Source organism: Desmodus rotundus, chromosome 2 (assembly GCF_022682495.2).
Source record: "Desmodus rotundus isolate HL8 chromosome 2, HLdesRot8A.1, whole genome shotgun sequence".
Taxonomy (NCBI): domain Eukaryota; kingdom Metazoa; phylum Chordata; class Mammalia; order Chiroptera; family Phyllostomidae; genus Desmodus; species Desmodus rotundus.
Genome location: NC_071388.1, coordinates 158,480,592 through 158,500,961, shown reverse-complemented (window position 1 = coordinate 158,500,961; position 20,370 = coordinate 158,480,592). Strand labels below are relative to the sequence as shown.

The following is a 20,370-nucleotide window of genomic DNA, read 5'->3' as shown; positions in this document are numbered from 1 at the left end:
ATATCAGGTTTCAGAGGTAAAAAAAACAAAAAACTGAGGCACATTGTATTGCCTTTCTCCCATCACATAATTTTTACCTTTCTTGTCCTCTGTTTCTAATTTGCCCCTATCTCCCGTGTTCCTATCTGTACATTAATCCATTACTTCTAATTGCTGCATAAAGCTTAATAAGTGTATTACGCTTTTCATGGATAGACATCAGATTGTCTTCAATTCCACACTGCCTCACATTGCAGTGAATTTCTTGTTCTTGTTCTCTTATGGACCTTTGTGAGTAATTATTTAGGATATATGCCCAACAGCAGAATTTCTGGGACATAGGGGTAATACAAGATTGCTATTCAGAACAGTTACACAAAACCAATTTGCACTTTTCAGCAGAGTGCATGAGTACTTCTATGTCCTCTCCTCCCAGAAACACCTGGCGTCATCGAGATTTGGTGTTCTTGGTAGTTTAATACAACCATTTATTTTGTGCAGGACAGAATGTGTTTTATTCTATTTTTTAAAATATATTTTATTAATTATGCTCTTATAGTTGTACCAATTTTTCCCCATTGCCTTCTGTACCCGGTATCAACCCCCATTTCCTCCGGCAGTTCCCCCTTAGTTCATGTCCATGGGTCATGCATATAAGTTCTTTGGCTTCTCCATTTCCTATACTGTTCTTAACATCCCCCTGTCTATTTTGTACTTAACAATTTATACATCTTAATCCCTGCACTTTCTCCCCCATTCTCCCTCTTCCCCCTCCCAATTGATAACCCTCCAAATGATCTCCATATCTATGTTCTGTTTCTGTTCTGCTTGTTTGCTTAGTTTGTTTTTTAGATACAGTTGTTTATAATTGTGAATTTATTGCCATTTTAATGTTTATAGTTTTGATCTTCTTCTCTTTCTTAAATAAGTCCCTTTAACATTTCATATAATAAGGGCTTGGTGATGATGAACTCCTTTAGCTTTACTTTGAGAAGTACTTTATCTGCCCTTTGATTCTAAATGATAGCATTGTGGATAGAGTAATCTAGTTTGTAGGTCTTTGCTTTTCATCACTTTGAATGCTTCTTGTCAGTCTCTTCTAGCCTGCAAAGTGTCTTTTGAGAAATTAGCTGACAGTCTTATGGGAACTCCTTTGTAGGTAACTCTCTTCTTTTCTCTTGTTGCTTTTAAGATACTCTCTTGATCTTTAACCTTTGGCATTTTGTGATGTGTCTTGGTGTGGCCCTGTTTGTGTCCATCTTGTTTGGGACTTCCTGTGCTTCCTGGACTTGTATATCTATTTCCTTCACCAAATTAGGGAAGTTTTCTTTCATTATTTTTTCAAGTAGTTTTTCAATTTCTTTCTGTTCTCCTCCCAGTACCCCTACAATTTGAATATTGTTACATTTGTAGTTGTCCCAGAGGCTTCTTAGACTATCCTTGTTTTTTTGGATTCTTTTTTCTTGTTGTTCTGATTAAATGTTTTTTTTCTTCCTTATGTTCCAAATCATTGATTTGATTCTCGGCTTTATCCACTCCACTGTTGATTCCCTGTAAATTTTTCTTTATTTTACTTAGTGTAACTTTCATTTCTGCCAGTGTCTTTATGCTGTTGAAGTACCCAGTGAGTTCCTTGAGCATCCTAATAATCAGTGTTTTGAACTCTGCATCTGATAGATTGCTTATCTCCATTTTGTTTAGTTCTTTTTCTGGAGTTTTCTGTTCTTTCATTTGGGCCATATTTCTGTCTCCTCAATTTGGCAGCCTCTGTGTGTTTGTTTCTATGTATTAGGTAGAGCTGCTTTGACTCCCTATGTTAGTAGCATGGCCTGTTGTACAAAAGCGCACCCATGAGTTGTATGGGGCAGAGAGACTTATGTAAATGCCAGGGCAGGGCAACCCTTGTGGACCAGGTTGATGGAGTCTCAGATACGGTGTTGCCACTCTGTGGCTCTGTGTGGGGGGTGGCTCAGAAAAGGGACCATGGCCACTACCTGGCCTCTAGAGTTTTGTCTAGAAAGAAGCTGTACCCCGGCACTCGCCCTGATGCCAGACAGTTTCTCCCCACATGCCACTGGTGCCCTTCCAGCTGCAGCCCAGGTGCTGGAGCCCAGAGGGAGTCAGTCTGTGTAAGTCCCAAGTCCACCGTGGGCCCTTTAAGGGGAGATAGCTGAGAATCCCAGTTTCTTCCACTGCCCCAACCCCCACTGGTTTTTACAGCCCAAAATTTTGGGGACTTATCTTCCTGACACTGGAACCCCGGGCTGGGTGGTCTGGTGTGTGGCTGCAATCCCTCACTCCCAAAGTACCTCTCCTGATTTTTGTCCACTACATGTCGGTCCTCCCGTTCCTTATCTCCACGACTCTGTCCCTCCTACATATCTGGATGGATGTGACTTTAATTCCTAGGTTGTCAGACTTGCAGACAGCTGCAAGCTGACAGTTTTTGACAATTCTGTGTGATAGGTATGTTGTAGTTTAGTTGTAATTTTTGCCGTGATTGTGTGAGGAGGTGAGCCATGTTTACCTATTCCTCCTCCATCTTGACCGGAAGTCTGATTCCTTTTTTTCCTATGAAAAGTAAATTTTAAGTTTATTCTTTGGGTGATCTCTAAGAAAAAATAAAAGTTGTGAAATAGCAATCTTTACAAATACAAATAGTTAGAACTACTTGACAAAGAAGCTTGAAAACTAAAATTGGGTCCAGTGGGTCCTGATGGTATTTTAAAAATTAAATACTTCTTCCCCAACCCAGGTCCACAAAGATAATCTACAGTTTCTTCAATTACTTCTATAGTTTTACTGTCATATTTGCTCTGTAGTCCATCTAGGCCTCACCTTTCATATAGTATTGATAGGGATCTAGTTTTATTTTTCTCCATCTAGTGAACCATTTTTCTCGGTAAAGCTTCCTGAACTGTGTTTTTCCACTGATTTGTGATGCCATGTATGTGTGCAGATCTGCCTCTGACATTTATCTTATGTTCCAGAGGCCTCTATATTCGAATGTTTACCACAATAAACAACACCACCACCAAAAAACACATTTTGCTGTCTTTTTTATATGGTAGACCAAGTCTGTTCTTTAATCTTCTTGGTAAAATCAATTTAGTTATTTATGGATCTTTTTATTCATAAAATTTGAGTATCTCTTCATTTGCTTGTTAGCATCTGGGGATTCTTTTTCTACAATGGCTTATTTGTATCTTTTTCCTTAGATGATTCAAATAGATTTTTTTTTTAATGGATTTTAAAGAGAGCTGGGAAGGGGAAGGGGGAAGAAATAGAAGGGGTGGGTGATTGATTCGTTGTTTCACTTATTTATGTATTCCTTGGTTGATTCTTGTGTGAGCCCTGGCCAAAGATCAAACTGGCAGCCTTGGACTATCAGGATGATGCTCTTCACCAACTGAGCTACCCAGCTAGGGCCAGGACTTTCTGTCATGGATGCATTGAATTTATAGATTAATTTGGAGAGTACTGAACCTTACAAAAGATTAAGTTGTCCCTTTCAAGTATATGAATTGTCTCTACATTTTTGTCCTCTATGGCATTCTTAGGAATTTTTGTCTAGTTTTTGTGAATTTTTTGGCTGATTCTTTGGTATTCTAAAGTTCCTGTGGCTGATGTAATTTTTAATTATATTTTCTAATTAGTTATTGCTGACCTAGGAGGGTTTGGATTTTTATAAATTGGTCTTGTTTTCTATGTAATAGTCTTGCTGGTGGTCTCTTTTATTGGTCGTAATAGTTTATTGATTCTCTCTCTAGGTTTCTCTAAAAAATTAATTATCTTCCAAAAATAACAGTTTTATTTCTTACTCCTCAGTATATTTATTTATAGCGGTCATCAACCTCAGTACTGTCTGTTCAAGAAGAATCATCTAAAGTTTTTCCATTAAGTGTAATGTTTGCTATAAGGATTTGTGTATATAACTATGCCTAAATTAAAGAAAGGAGAGCTTTTCTGTTCCTGTTTAGTTAAAGAAGTGTGTGTTTGTTTAAAAATCATAAATATTGAACTCTATGAAAGTCTTCTTTTTGTTCTTGGTTGGAAGACTCAAAACTTTTTTCCTTTGGATTATTAATGCGAGTTATATTAACAGATTTTTAAGACATCCTCACCTGAGGATATGTTTATTGATTTTAGAGAGAGAAGAAGAGAAGAGAGAGACACACACATATATATTAGTGTAAAAGAGAAACATCAATTGGTTGCCTCCTGTACGTGCCCTGACTGGGGACCGAACCTGCTACCTTTTGGTGCGCAGCATGATACTCCAGCCAGCTGATGCGTTACCACCTGGCCAGGGCTATTGATTGATTTTTTAAAAAATGTTGAGCCTGATTGCATTTCTGGGCTAAATTATACTTATTTATGGTATACTATTTTAAAATATATATTAATTGGATTTAATGCATGATAACTGTTTCATTTAGCATTTTTACATATACACCTACAGAAGTAATAGATGTACAGACGTGAAGAGTCCAGTTTTGAAAAATGTGTACACTTGTAGTAATCCATATCCCTCTCAGGATACAGAACAATTTCATTATCCTACTTTGTCTGTTTTATAAATCAGTATCACACTAGCCTCATAAAATGAACTGCTTCTCCTTTCATTATTTTCATTTTTCCCAACATCCTGTGTATAATAGGAAATGTTCAATGGAAGATGGGGAAGCATTTACCTGTAAAACTATCTTGGCCTGGGGTTTGTTGGCAGCAGAGTTTTTTTTATTACCATTTTAATTTTTAAATTATTATTTAGATTATTAATCCATTTCATTTAAGCTTTCAAACATTAATGTATAGTTATAATACTTTTTAACCTTCTTTGTTCTTTCCTTTCTGTTGATTCTTCCACATTTTGTTTTCTATACATTCTTTCCAGAGCTCTTGACCAGTTTCATGACTATTTCAAAGAAACAGATTTGGGTTTTAATCTGTCTCACTGTTTTTTTCCCCCCATTGATTTTTGTCTGTATAGTTTGTTACTTTGGGTTTGCTTTCTGGCTGTTCTTTCAGCTACTGAATTGAGTGAGTTGGTTTATTTATTTATATAGGTATAATTAACATACAATAAAAATAGGTAGTTTTTTTTTAAAGATTTTATTTATTTATTTTTAGAGAGAGAGGAAGAGAGGGAGAAAGAGGGAGAGAAACATCAGTGTGTGGTTGCCTCTTGTGTGCCCCCTACTGGGAACCTGGCCTGTAACCCAGGCATATGTCCTGACTTAGAATCAAACCAGCAACTCTTTGGTTTACAGGCTGGCACTCAATTCACTGAGCCACAGCACCCGGGGCTCTCTAATAGCTCTTAATTGTGTTTGTTCTGATCTTAGCTATCACCTTGTATTGGCAGCTTGGCCTCTTTTTCTGAGAGAGGTGTATCAAAATCTTTAGATGTGGTTATTCAGTTATGTAGTTTAGCTTGCACTGTATCCGTTTTTGCTTCATATATTTTAAGGCTGTATTTTTTTACATGCATATGTCTTCTTATTCTGTTATTTTTATGACTATAGTTACTTTTTCTTAAGTATTTGTTTTTCAGATTCAAAGATTATTATTTTCTTTTGGTTTATTTTTGTCTTAGGTGAGTGATTTTCTATTTCAGTTTTACTTTTTAAGTGTTTTTCTTGTAGACAGCATGTCTTTTTTGCTGGAATATGAGCATTTTTATCTCTGAAATGGTGGGTTTGTTCATTACATTTATTATAATTATGGGGGGTTGACTTGGTTCTGCTATTGTCTAATGTCTTGTCTTTTTTTAAAATTTTTATTGTTATTCAATTACAGTTGTATGCCTTTTCTCCCCATCCCTCCACCCCACCCGTCTTTTATTTGTATCTTTATTTTTTAGTTTTATGATGACACTCTATACTCATTTATGTATTCCTGTTTTCTCAAACTGATATTTATGTATTCCTCCAGGGTTTCTCCCCAACTCCCTTCTTTTAAAACAACTTTTTACTTAAAAAAAGTAGACCTATTGAAAAGTATATGTTATCACAATAAGTGAGAATCCATCTATAAGCTATTGAGAAGAAACATTCCCCCCAAATGACAAAGATTAGAAATTAACCAGAAAGAAAATATTTCAGGTAATTATAAAGAAAAAGAGAGTACAATTAAATATAAATTTGAGATCAGTTTTTTCCCCAATTCAGAACCTTCTAAAAATTAGGCTGCCCACATTTAAAATAAAATTCAGTGCCTTCACCATGCCCTAACAAGACCTTCCGATCTCACTAACTTCCCTATTTAATAACTGCCTCCCTGCTGGACCCACACTGGTTTGTTTGCCAGCTGCCTCTAAAACACTTCTCCCTCACTTAATGAAAGTTTCTGTTCAATGTTACCTCTTCGGAGAGCTTTTTCTGACCACTCTCCATAAGATGATACCTGTATCACACTGTCTTTGGCTCCACTTAATTTTTTAAAAAGTGCTGTTGGTTCCTTAACATATTGCTAAATATTTACATGTTTGTTTATTGTCTGTTTTCTTTCTTGCAATGTAAATTCCACGAGCATTTGGACTTAGGCCTTTTTTCCCCTGCTATACCCTAGCCAACAGTACTAAAACCCTCCAAAAATATTTTTGAATGCATGAGTGAGTATCAAACATTTCTCGAAACTAAAAACCTGAATGGTATAAAGATAGATATTTTTTTTAACAACTAGGAATCCATAATGAAGATATGACAGTTATAAACTATTATATGTCAGATAGTCTTAAAAATACATTGTAAATTTATTAAAGTACAGTTATAGTGAGAGATGTTAATATAGTTCTTTTAGATTTTGACTTTAAAAATATATAGAAGAACAAGGCTATATATAGACAATTTGCACAGTATAATTTGTAAGCTTGATTTGATAGATACATATACATACACACACAATAGTTAATCCTCTTTTTCAGGGATTCTGTAATTGCAAGTTTGCCTACTCACTAAATTTATTCATAACCTTAAAATCAGTTCTTGCATTGGTTTTGCTGTTCATTTAAGGGCCTGTGCATATGCAGAGTGGTGAAAGTTTTGAGTTGCCTGAGGCCTAACAATGTAACATTCTGCCTCCATGTTTCAACTCTCATATTGTAAAAAAGTGTTCTTTCTGCAGTCTACTTAGTGCTATGTTTTTCACATTTTTGTGAATTTTAATTGTAGTTTCACTGTTCAAAATGGCCCCCACAGGTAGTAGTCCTGAAGTGCTGTCTAGTGTTCTAAGCATAAACTGTGAAGTGCCTTAGGGAGAAAACATCAGGTGTTAGATAAGTTTCATTCAGGTGTGAGTTACAGTGTTATTGGTTGTGAAAGAATTGACACTATATATTAAAAAGTTGTCTCTAAACAAACACACAAGGTTATGTATTGATTGGTTGAGGAAAGTGTTGAAGAAGTTTGCAGGAACCTAACCGTATATTTCCCCTAGTGGCAGTGATTCAGCATTAGCTATTTCCTAGTTCACAGCTAATACAAAAATTGACTGGAGAGAGAGAGAACTTTTATTCTCTCATATGTCACTTCTTTAATCTTACCCCAAGCCTCCTTCACCTGTTTACTTGCCTCAGGTTCTTGTGGCATGAGTTTGTGGCTCTGTCGTAGGATTACAGATAGAAGTTAAAGGTAAATGTTATAAATTATACTAATGTAAAGTTACTGTGTAACTGTCATGTTGAGAGAAGGAGCTAAATATAAAGGTTTATTCTTATTTTACATAATGAGGAGTCACAATTTAAAGTGAAAGAATAAAACATGTACATAATATATTAAAGTTAACGTAATGGGGGGTGGGTTAGGGGATAGAGGGATTGAGCAGAAAGGAAAAAGGATTCAGGGACATGGATAACAGTGTGGTGATTGCAGGGGAAGGGGGTGTAAGGGGGATAAATGGTAATGGAGAAAATCAATTAAAAAGTAAAATAAAGATAACTTTGAAGTATTAAAAATAAAAATATAAATACATATATCAGGAAGAAAGGGAAGCTGATACCAGTGAAATAAAGGACTTACTGAAATATAGTACATACAGTGGAATACTTTGCACCTGTTTGAAAGAAAGGAAGTAGCAAAGGTAAAAAAGGACTGAAGAAGTTATCTATGTGTAGATTTGAAAATTTCTCCAAGATATATTAGGAGAACAGAAAGCAGTGCAGGACAGTCTATATAATGTTCTTTTGAGTAAGTAAAGAGAACCAAAGAATATATATATATTCTTTTATTCATTATATATATATATATATACACACACATATATATATGCACACATATATATATGTGTGTGTAATTTGCTCGTGTAGACCTAGAGCATCTGGAAAGGTAAGAAACAAATAGGAAGTAGTAGCCTGTTTGCATTGCCTATTCAAAAATTTAATTAAAAACAGTTTTTTAAAAGTAGTTGCCTCTGAATAGTGGGATTGGTGTGGGAGGAAGAAATTTTATTTCTGTAATGAAATTTTTTCCGTGTGCCTGTGTGTTTCTTTTATATTTTAAAATAATGTCCCGTGGGTGCAAAAAAAAAAATCTGTTCAAAAGCTTCAAATGTCTGAATATTTGCTTACAAGTACACGAGTACACATACTGTATTTCTGAGTGTATAAATAATATATACTAGACTTTCTTGTCAAGCTTTTTCCTCCTTTGTGATCCTTTCTTCTCAGAAATTTGAAACTCTTATAATACTTTAAATTGAGATATGATTTACATACCCTAAAATTGACCCATTTATAGTGTACACTTTGATGGTTTTTTATCACAAAATTCTGCAGCCATCACCAGTAATTCCAGCGTATTTTTATCACCCCCCATAAAGAGATCCCATAAGCATTAGCAGCAACTTTCCATTCCTCTGTTGTCCTACCTCCCATACCAGCCCTGGCAACCACTAGTCTGCTTTCTGTTTATATGGATTTGCCTCTTCTGAACATTTCATACAAGTGGAATCATACACTGTGTGGCATTTTGTGCCTGGCATTTTTCACTTAGCATAATGTTTTCACGGTTTATGAATGTTGTATATTTTAGTACTTTTTATGACAATATTCTATTGTATTGATGTATTGCATTTTGTTTATCCATTCATCATTTGGTGAACATTGGGTTGTTTACATTTTTTTATGTGAATGATGCTGCTATGAACACTCTGGAACAACTCTTTGTGTAGGAATATCTTTTTAGTTCTTTTAGGGAGTAGAATTAAGTCACTGATACTGACACAGCAAAGAAAAATAGACAGTGGAACAGGAAAGTCCAGCAACAGACCATCCATGTATAGTGACTTGATATACAGCAAAGGTGACACTGCAGTGCAGTGGGGAAAGGCTGGTCTTTTATGCCGCATTTTGGCATGTATAATGCACACTTTTTTGCCCAAAATTTTGAGAGAAAAATAGTGATGCCCATGATACATGGGTAGTACTAATTCTTTATGTAAGTGGTTTTAAAACTTCTATTTATGCTTTGCGTTAAAAGTGTAACTCTAAAAAGCAATAACAATATCTGTATGCAAAATAATACTGTGGAATATGATAGTTTTATATATAAATAAAAACGTTGAGAGTTCCGGTCAAGGTGGAGGCGTAGGTAGAAACACTTTGCTTCCTTGAACAAAAGGAGGACAACCACCAATCTGAAATCAGTAAACAACCAAAAGTGCCAGAAAATCAAACTGCATGGAACTCCGACAACCAAAGAATTAAAGAAAAAAATCAACCAGAACAACCAGACTGGTAAGGCGGCTGACTGGCTGGCAACTCAGAAAAACTGCAGCGATGCAAGGACATTGGGGGCGGGGCTGGCTGCCCAGCTTGGGGAGCTGCACGGGAGGGGCTGACTTAAGGGGACACAGAGGTGTCTGTGGGCTACGGCTGGGGTTGCCGCCAGTAGGAGAAGCTCCCAGTCTCACAGGAGAGTCCTAGAGTCCGTTGAAAAGTGCACTAGAGAGGAGCAGGTGAGCCACACTAGTTCCCTCTCTGGCCCCTCCCCCACAGGCCTTGTGGCAGCACAGCAAACAGGGTACCCCTGCCCAGGTGAATACCTAAGGCCCTACCCCCTTACAACCTAGCAGCTGCTCCCAGACAAATATGGCCCAAATGACTGAACAGAGTAGAGCCTCAGAAAGAGAGCTAAGCAAGGAGGAGATTGCCAACCTATCTGATGGAGAATTTAAAGCCCTGGTAATCAAAATGCTCACAGATCTGATTGAGCTTGGTCAAAAAATGAAAAAACAAATGAAGGATACCCACAGTGAAATAAAGCAGAATATTCAGGGAACCATCCGTGATGGGAAGGAAACCAGGACTCAAAGCAACAATATGGAACAAAGGGAAGAAATAAACATCCATCCAGATCAAAATAAAGAAACAAAAATTCGAAAAAGTGAAGAGACTCTTACAAACGTCTGGGACAACCTGAAACATTCCAATATCCGAATTATAAGGGTGCCAGAAGGAGAACAACAACAGCAAGAAATTGAAAACTTGTATGAACAAATAAGGAAAACTTCCCCAATCTGGTGAAGGAAATAAACTTCCAGGGAGCCCAGGAAGCCCAGAGAGTCCCAAGGAAGTTAGACTCAAAGAGGAACACAGCAAGGCACATCATCATTGAGTTACCCAAGATTAAAGACAAGGAGAGAATCTTAAAGCTGCAAGAGAAAAGGAAAGAGTTACCTACAGAGAAGTTCCTATTAGACTATCAGCTGATTTCTCAAAAGAAACCTTGCAAGCAAGAAGGGGCTGGAAAGAAGTATCTGAAGTCATGAAAGGCAAGGACCTACATCCAAGATTACTCTATCCAGCAAAGCTTTCATTTAGAATGGAAGGGCAGATAAAGTGCTTCCCAAGTAAGGTCAAGTTAAAGGAGTTCATCATCACCAAGCCATTATTATATGAAATGTTAAAGGGACTTATCTAAGAAAAAGATCAAATATAGGAACAGTAAAATGACAACAAACTCACAACTATCAACAAATGAACCTAAAAGAAAAGAAAAACAATGGAAACAAAAACTAAGCAAACAACCAGAACAGGAACAGAGTGAGAGAAAAGTACATCACGTGGAAGGATTTCAGTGGGGAGCGGGCGAAGGGAGGAATAGGGAAGAATAGGTACAGTGAAGAAGAAGCATGGTTTGTAGGCATAAGGTAGACAAGGAGAGATAAATAGTGGTATGGGAAACAGGACTCGAAGAACTTACATGTACAACCCATGGACGTGGACTAAGGAGGGGGGGATGCTGGAGGGTTGGGGGTGCAGGGTGGAGGGGAGATAGAGGGGGGAAATTGGGAAAACTGTAATAGCATAATCAATAAAAAATATTTTTAAAAAATTGAATTAAAAAATTAAAATGAAAGATTTTTTTTTCCTGAAAATTTGAGCCAAAAACGTGGGTGCGCATTATACAGGGGTGTGCATGATACATGGCAAAATATGGTAACAGGTGATGCTGGATTGATTGGATATCCATAGGGGGGGAAAATGACTTTTGACCCCCGATTCTTACCATCATACAAAAATCACTTCCAGCCCTGGTCATTGTGGCTCAGTTGGTTGGAGCATTGTCCTGTGAACCAAAAGATCACAGGTTCAATTCCTGGTCAGGGCATTTACCTGGGTTGCATGTTCTGTCCCCTGTTGGGGCATGTGTGGGAAGCAACTGATCAGTGTTTCTCTCCCTGTCTCTCTCTCTCCATTTCCTTCTCTCTACAATTGATAAGGATGTCCTTGGGTGAAGGTTAAAAAGAAAATTCCAGGTGACTTGCAGGTCTAAATATGAGAGATAAAACAATAAGTTTTAATAAATATAATGACAGCAATTTCATAAATAGGTCACAAAAGGGACTTAACCCTAAAGGAAAACATTTGATAAAAGTAACAATGTTCAAATGACACCAATATATGTGAGTGAAAAGGTAAGTCATAAAGGATTTATGCCCAGAATATGTACAGAATTCCTACAAATCAAGAAGAAAAAGACAACAGTTCATGGTCAGTTTCAAAAGTCAAATTGTTCTACTAGGGTTATAATGAAAATTAGTAGAAACATGTTCCATTCTCCCAACCCTGTATTCATTCTTCATAGAGCCAGTCCTCACCTTCCAGCTTTTTAATATATTATATATCTTCTGTTTTATCTGTGTCTATTTTTTTTAAGATTTTATTTATTTTTAGAGAGGGGAAGGGAGAGAGAAAGAGAGGCAGGGAACCATCAGTGTGTGGTTGCCTCTTGTGCTACTGGGGACCTGGCCCACAACCCAGGCATGTGCTCTAGACTGGGACTCGAACCAGCGAACCTTTGGCTCGCAGTCCAGCACTTAGTCCACTGAGCCACACCAGCCAGGGCTATGTCTGTATTTCTAAATATGACTATTATTAGAGACTATTAATTAGACCTATAGGTCTTTGTTTTTCTTTTTCAGTTTTAGGTATTTGTTAATTTCCTGTTATAGATGACAAGTTAACTGTGTTAAATGATCCCACTGTCCACCCCTCTAGAAATACTCACACTTCCCTGATCTCATCTTAATTTATATATATTTCAATTTTTGGTTTGATGGTTTGATCATTATTGTTTATATTGTGACCATGTAAATTTTATTTACAGCTCTGAGATTCCATGATTACATTTCTTCTTTTGTACAGCTTGTTGTTTTCCCTAGAGGTAATAGTTGATTTATTTCTGTCATTTTTTAGTATTCACTATGAGTGCTTCCAGACTCTTCAGCAGAGGTGTGTGAATCTCTCATTATTTTTAAATGCAAATTATTTATGCTGTTTTTTTTTTTTTTAAAGATTATTTCCCCCTGAAACTTGGATTGTTTTGTTCTTATCCAGGCTAGTTGCTCTCTGTTTTCTTCTGGATGCCTGTCATCCTGATTAGCATGGAAATTTCTTTTGTACCTGTCCTGTGTGTGAGCTCTTGTTTCCTTTCTGCCACATCTTCCTCATTCTTGGTGTATTCCTTTGTTTTGGTGGAGCAGATTCTCTAGTAACTTCCAGAGAAAAGGTACATGGGCAGTCAAATTTTTGAGAACTTGCATAGTCTTCTCCTCCCACTTGGTTGTTACTTGGGGTATAGACGTCTAGGTTGGAAATCATTTTATCAGAACTTTGAAGACATTGATCCATTGCCTTCTAGCGTCCAGTGTAGTGCTGAGCACCCCAGTGCCATTCTAATTTCTGATCCTTTGTAAGGATCTTCTCTTTGATCCTCAGCATTAAAATTTTTTAAATTATAATATGCCTTGGTATGGATCTTCCTTGAACCAGTGTGCTTGGTTTGAAAGTGTGTCTTTCCAACCCAGGAAATCATTCTGGGGAAGTTTCTGGAATTGTTTCTTTGATAATTTCAGCTCTTTGATTTTCTTGTTCTTTTTTCTGGAATTTCATTATTTGGACCAGGACATCTTGGACTGATTCTCTAGTTTTCTTTTTGAATTTTTTTTGTCTTTTTTAGGGAAGATTTCTTTGATGTTGTCTTTAAATTCATCCAGTTTTTTTTCTTTCTACTGTATTTTTGGACCATAAGATGCACCTAGGTTTTAGAGGAGGAAAATAGGGGGGGAAAATTTGAAGCAAAAAATGTGGTAAAATATTTAATAACATATAAATAACATGATATTTTACCAATGTAAATGTAAGCTACATTCGGACTATAAGACGCAAAAATATGGTATTTTAGCTATAATGTTTTTAGTTTTCAGGAGCCTTTCTTGGGGTTCTTTTCTAAATTTTTCATTTTTATAGTTTGCTGTTATTAGGATAGTTGTAATAGTTTTATTTTTGTGGGAAGTTTTATTCTCTGTTCTATTTTATATGGGTTTCTTTCTATTTTTGTTTGTATTTCTTCACATTTGTGCTGATATGGGCTTTGTTCATATCTGTGCATGCACTCGGCACTGAAACATTTATTGGAAGCTTTGTGTATGTAGGCAGCGCTTACTGATGATGACTGGGCTGGGTCATTTTTCTGAGGTGGGTTTTTTTTTTTTAAACTTATCTATAAATCTTGTCTCTTGAGATGATCTGTTTGCCTAGAGAGAAATTCTGCGATCTTCTGCTTGTGGAGTGTAAGTTTGATTGCTCATTTTCTAGAGTTGAGCACAGAAAAAGAGCTAAGGGCCTCTTCATTTACTGTGTTGCCTTGCACTTAATACCTTTTATTCTCAAGTCTGCCTCATGTGCCTAGAGTTCCCCTGGCTCACCATTTGTAGAGATTAAATCCAGCCTCCATTACTTATAAGGCAGCAGTCTGTCATATTCTTTTTGTTGTTACTGTTTTCATGTATATAATGTGTTGTTTTTCTCTGTTTTCAAGATTATTTATTTTTTTAATGTTCAGTTAATTTTTTATTGAGGTATAATTGACATATACCATATATTAGTTTCAGATGTACAACATAATGATTCCGTGTTTATATATATTGCAAAATGGTCACCATAATAAGGCTAGTTGACCTGTCACCATACATAGTTAAAATTGCTTTTTAAGATTTGCACTCTCACCAACTTTCAGATATATATTACAGCACTATTAGCTGTAGTCACCGTGTTGTGCCTTACATACCCATAACTGGAAGTTTCTATCCTTTGGCCCCTTTTACCCATCCCCAACCTCTCACCTCTGGTGACTGCGAAGTTGTTCTCTGTATCTGTGAACTCATTTTTGGTTTTGGTGTTAGAGTCTACATGTGAATGAGATCACGCAGTGTTTTTCTTTGTCTGACATATTTTACTAAACATAACGCTCTAAAGGTCTGGCCATGTTGTCACAGATGCAAGATTTTCTTCTAAATGGATGAATAATAATCTATTTCAAATAGCACATCACATTTTCTTCATTCATGGACACAGATTTCTTTCATATCTTTGTTATTGTAAATAATGACTACAGGTGTGCATATATCTTTTCAAGTTAGTGGTTTTTTGTTTTTCGTTTTTGTTTTTGGATAAATACCCAAAAGTGGAATTGCTTGATCATATGCTGGTCTGGTGGTAATGTTTTTCTGTACTGGTTTTCACAGTGGCTGCCCTAATTTACAAACCCACCAACAGTGCACAGGGTTTCCTTTTCTCTACATCCTTGTTAATACTTGTTATTTCTTGTCCTTTTGATAATAACTATTCTGACAGGTAGGAAGTAAAATCTCATTGTACTAAGATTTTTTTCTTTATTTTTGGTTCTCAGTAGTTTGACGGTGATGTTACCTAGGTGTGAAAACTTCTTTTGCATAAGCCCTAATGGTAACCACACCAAAAAATTTAGAACTGTGAGAAATGTAACAAAAAAAGAGGAAGCAGAGGAAAAAGCCATGGAAAACCACCAAACTAAAACAACAAGCAGAAGCACAAAGGAAAACAAACAGTGGAGACACAGAGCTACCCAGAAGCAAAGGTGTAAATTGGCTATAGGAACTCCACACATATAACCAGTCACCCTACATGTACCTGGACTGAAGTCACCAATAAAAAGACAGAGTAGCGTTTGGTTCAAAAAACAAAGCCAAAGTATATGGTGGGTGCCTTCAGGAGACACATCTCAGCTTCAAGGACAAACACAGACTCAATGTGAAAGGGTGGAAAATGATACTCCAAGCAAATGGTATCCAGAGAAAAATGGGTGTAGTGTATTTATTATTATTATATCGGACAAACACATTTCAAGATAAAAAAGGTAACGAGACAGAGATGGACATTTTATAATAATAATGGGAGTAATGGAGGATGTAACACTTATCAGCAGTAAAATATATAAAGCAACTACTAACAGAACTAAAAGGAGAAACTGACAAAAACACAGTTACAGTCCGGGAGCTAAATACCCCCTGACGGCTATCGATAGATCATCCAAACAGAGTCAGTAGGGCCTTAAATAACTCCTTAGACCAAATGGCTGTAATCAGCATTTACAGACCTTCCATCCCCAGAATACCAGATTGTATATTCTTCTCCGGTGTACATGGAACTTGCTCAAGGGTAGACCATATGTAGGGACACAAAACTAGCCTCCACAGATTTAAGAAGATTAAAATCATACTACCAATATCCTTTGACCACAATGCTCTGTAATTGGAAATCATCTGCAAAAGAAAGCTGGAAATACAGGCTATTAAACAATGACTCAGTCAAAGAAAAAATTATAAAACATGAAAGGATACATACAGAGACACATGAGAATGGCAGTATGATATATCAGAACTTTTGGGGTATAACAAAAGTGGTAATAAGATGGAAGTTTATATCATTATATGCCTATCTCAATAAATAAGAAAAATTGCAAATAATCTAATGTTTCACCTTAAAGAGCTAGGGAAAGAAGAACAAAGGAAGTCCAAAGTCAGTAGAAGGAAAGAAATAATAAACATTAGAACAGAATTAAAATAGAAAACAAAAATGTAATAGAAAAATTAATGTAGCAAAACTGGTTCTTTAAGAAGATTAATAGGTATGATTTTCTTTGTACTTTGCTTGGAGTAATCTGTGAGCTGCTTGAATCTGTAAATTTACACATTCCACCAAGTTTTGGGGTTTTCTGGCTATTCAAATACTTTTTCTTCTCCTTTTTTCCCTTCTGTGACTCTAAAACACATGCCGAAGTGTCCAACAACTGTTTTTCAACGATTTTTTCCTTCAGTTTCTAGTATCTTTTGATCTTCAGCACTTTCTCAGTTCTGACGTCAAGCTCATGCAGTGATTTTTTTTAAATTTAGTTTTGGAATTTTCACATGACTCTTTTTTATATTTTTATTTTTCTGCCAAAATTCGCAGCTTGTTCATCTATTATAACTGTATTTTTCATCTTCGGCATACTGACAGTAGCAGCTTTTAGATCTTTGCTAATTCTGATATGAGTTAGCTTGTGGTTGGTCTCTATTGATTGTCTTTACTCTCGAGTATGAATTACATTTTCTTGTTTCTTCATAAGTTTAGAAATTTTGTTTATATCCTACCCACTGTGAATGATACATTATAGGGACTCAGGGATTTGGTGTAGTATTATTCTGGAGAGTGTTGATTTTTTGGCTATTATTTGTATTAACAAAGAATTAACTTGGCTGGACTGAAATCTAAACTGTCTGCCTACAGAGGATGGCAGGTGAGCAGAGATAAATATCTCTGTTTAGTTGTTTTAAACTTACCTGGACTGCTTAGAGTCTGTTCCGCTCCTGACATTGATCAGTGAATGGATAGAGGTAATGTGCAGAATTTGCAACTCTTTTTTTGGTGCTTTACTTTCCAGCGTATGTATGTATGCCTTCTTTCCAGCTGCTGTGGTATCTCCAAACTGGTTTTTCAACAAGACTGCATGTTATGCTCCAAGTTTCAGCTGCTCTGTGCAGCTCAGACTAGGGATACCCCCCCTCCCCCGCAAAAGCTGTTAAAAACACAAACCCACCTAGTTCTGTTCCCTTCTTCTAAATGTTGTCTCCTCTCCAGATTCTGCCTACTTGTTTGCTCAAGTGCCTTCAGGTAGTTGTTTTTTTATATTTTTCCAGAATTTGTACTTACCTGTGGAAACATTGGTCTGATAAGAGGTATTCTGTTACTAGTGACAGAATCTGTATTTTTTACAGCTATTTGTTTTAAAAGGTAAAAATCTCATGAATTTATATTGCTGCTCCCAATTCAAATCAGAACTACAAGGTTTTTATTTATATTTGTATCTTCTGTCTTCTGTACCAAGCATTGTAGTTCTCAAGGACATAAAGCGGATGATGGGATTAGAGTATCACTTAATTATTCCTTCAACACACACACAGTAATCTCAAAAAGCTGCTTGTGCTATCACAATGACCAAAGTGATTGCCGAAAACTATTAAACATTTTATCACTTGTGCTTTCCCTAAAATTCCATCCCTCAATTTTTAAAATATTATATTAACAACTTTGTATGCATTTGGCCATTAAATTTTATAATTTCTTCCTTATGTTTCTCATTTGACCTTTATCAATAAGTAATATTATTGATTGTATCAGTTCTTAGGTTGAAACTTCACTTTGGTTATCTGAAGCTTGTTCTCTGGATTCTATTGGAAGGTTCATGGGAGTAGTATTTCCTGATTTCTGTAATTTTGATAAATTTATTTATGCCTTATATACGTTAAAAAATCAATTTTACTGGATATAAGACACTATATTTATAGTTTCTTAAATATCTTAAATTTGTGACTCCATTTTCTTTTGCCATAAAGTGTTGGCTTTAAAACATTTGATATTCTTAGGTGCAATATGTGTTCTTTCAGGCAGCAGTTTTGATTTTTAAAAAATGCTTTAAGGAGGATTTCTTGAATTATAGTTTCTTCCACCAGTGCTCTTTAAAGACTTCTGTTATCTGAATGTTGGATCTTTGTTGCTTCAGTATTTGTTGCTTTCTCTCATTGTTTTTATCTCTTCATTTCTTTTGATTTCAAAAGTGTTCCTGCTTTTTCACCTAGTTCTCTTAAAGCATTACCTATTTGTATTTCCTTCTAGGTTCATTCAGGCTTAATTTTCATTATTGAACCTTTTTTATTTCCGATATCTGATGCTTTCCTAATTTCTGTTACCTTATTTCTGAGTTTTATGAAATCTGATTTATGTTCTTTCATCTCTTCCGTCATTTTAGTAATGTCTTTTAGCTCATTTTGAAATACTAAGTTACAGTTTTCAACTATTTTGTGAAATGTGTATGGGTTTCTGGTATGCTTTTATTATCAGGATACTATTCTGTATCTTTTCTTATAATAATGTCATGGGATGATAAATACGATTTTCTGTTGCTTACGTTTTTGGGGTTTAGAATGACTTTTTTTATAGAGCTCCCTCTGCTGTTGTTTTTGGGCACTCTTCGTAAGTATGGTACTTGCTTTTTGAGATTCCTAGGCTTTGCTCCTATTCCCGCTTTTGTTTTGATATTCTGTTTCCTTTATCTTCATTGAACCTGTTGTGCTTAATTTTGCTTCCATACCCAGTAATTTATTTTTATTGTGACATTATTAGTGAAGGATTAGTTTCAAGAGTTTGTAGGGGCTAGATTGCTCCAACTTCTTTAGACTTCACCATGGACCCCTTGCACTTACTTATTAGTCACTGTTGAAAAGGGCAGAAACTCCTCCAGTTATAGCTTCTGTACTCAAATTTACTTACTGGTCAATTTGCATTTGCCGTTTTGGGAGTTTCTGTTGTGAAATCTGTCAGGCACCCTATTTCTTTTTACTTCCTGTCATACAGGTCCTGTGTTTGGTGATCTGTTCCCACCTGCTATGTTGGGGAGACCCCTAGTCACCTAGTTTTGTTGTAAATGTTGCATCTGGGTTTGGAGTTTATATTTTTATGTGGAGATTTAGAGATGCTCAGAAATGCTGCCACTGCTCCATTGTCCCTGAATCTTTATAGTTTATCACTTCTTAATTGCTGTTTAGATGGTATTCTTTGTTTCAAGTTTGATCACCTTGCTCTAATTAGATTATATAACTTCCTCTAAATAGTGCTTGAGTTTTAATCAGTTTGAGTGCTGTTTATGTTGAAAACAAATTTTACAGTGTTCAGTATCACACTGGATATGTATGCAATAGCTCGGAGTCATCAGATTGGAAATTAATGTAACAGTAATTATAGTCCGGCTTTTGCAGCCTTTTAATAGTAGGACTAACAGCTACTGTTACACATGGAAGGGAAACAGATTATCAGCTGGTATGCGTGCACATGAAGTTGATTCGTGCATCATCTTTGGCATATATGCCATAGCCTGTCATCCTCTGGTCTAAACATTGCTGGAAGACATGTATCTAATAATGTACTGTTGGTCCAAACAAGGCCACAAAATAATAAGCATCCTAGAAACCTCCTGGAAATACAGCAAACATCCTGCAAAAAAATAACTATTCTGTTGGTCACAGTTCAAAAAAATATTGTAAAATAAATGTAGAAACTCTTGAGTGAAGCAATTAAAATGGTCAACATGATAAAAAATTTTCTTGAAACACTTAGAACAAACAAAAAACCAAAGGCAGTCCAGTTTGTTAATATGAAGAGAAGGCCAGTGGGTGTGGATGGGATGTGATGGAATTTGATAAGATTGTGAAGAGAATTAAGGAGCACAAGTAGTACTTTCAGTTAAAGGAAACATTAGTTTTTAATACGTTAGATAGTAGTTTTAGGGATCTTGTTACCCTAACAGTAGCCCAATTCCTTTGCTTCTGAATTTGGTTTTTAAAATGGCCCAGACTGGTCTGACTTAGGGGGTTGAACACTGTCCATGAACCGGAAGGTCACTGGTTCAATTCCCAGTCAGGGCACATGCCTGGGTTGTTGGCCAGATGCCCAGTTGGGGGCATGAGAGAGGTAACCAATGATATTTCTGTTACACATTGACTTTCTCTCCCACATTGATGTTTCTCTTCCTC

The 20,370-nt window shown here is 36.2% G+C and overlaps 1 protein-coding gene across 2 annotated transcripts in view; it reads left to right on the top strand.

Moving 5' to 3' along the window:
- The window catches only part of TLK1 (tousled like kinase 1), a 131,585-nt gene that overhangs the window by 46,808 nt on the left and 64,407 nt on the right, over positions 1–20,370 (top strand). The window lies entirely within an intron of this gene.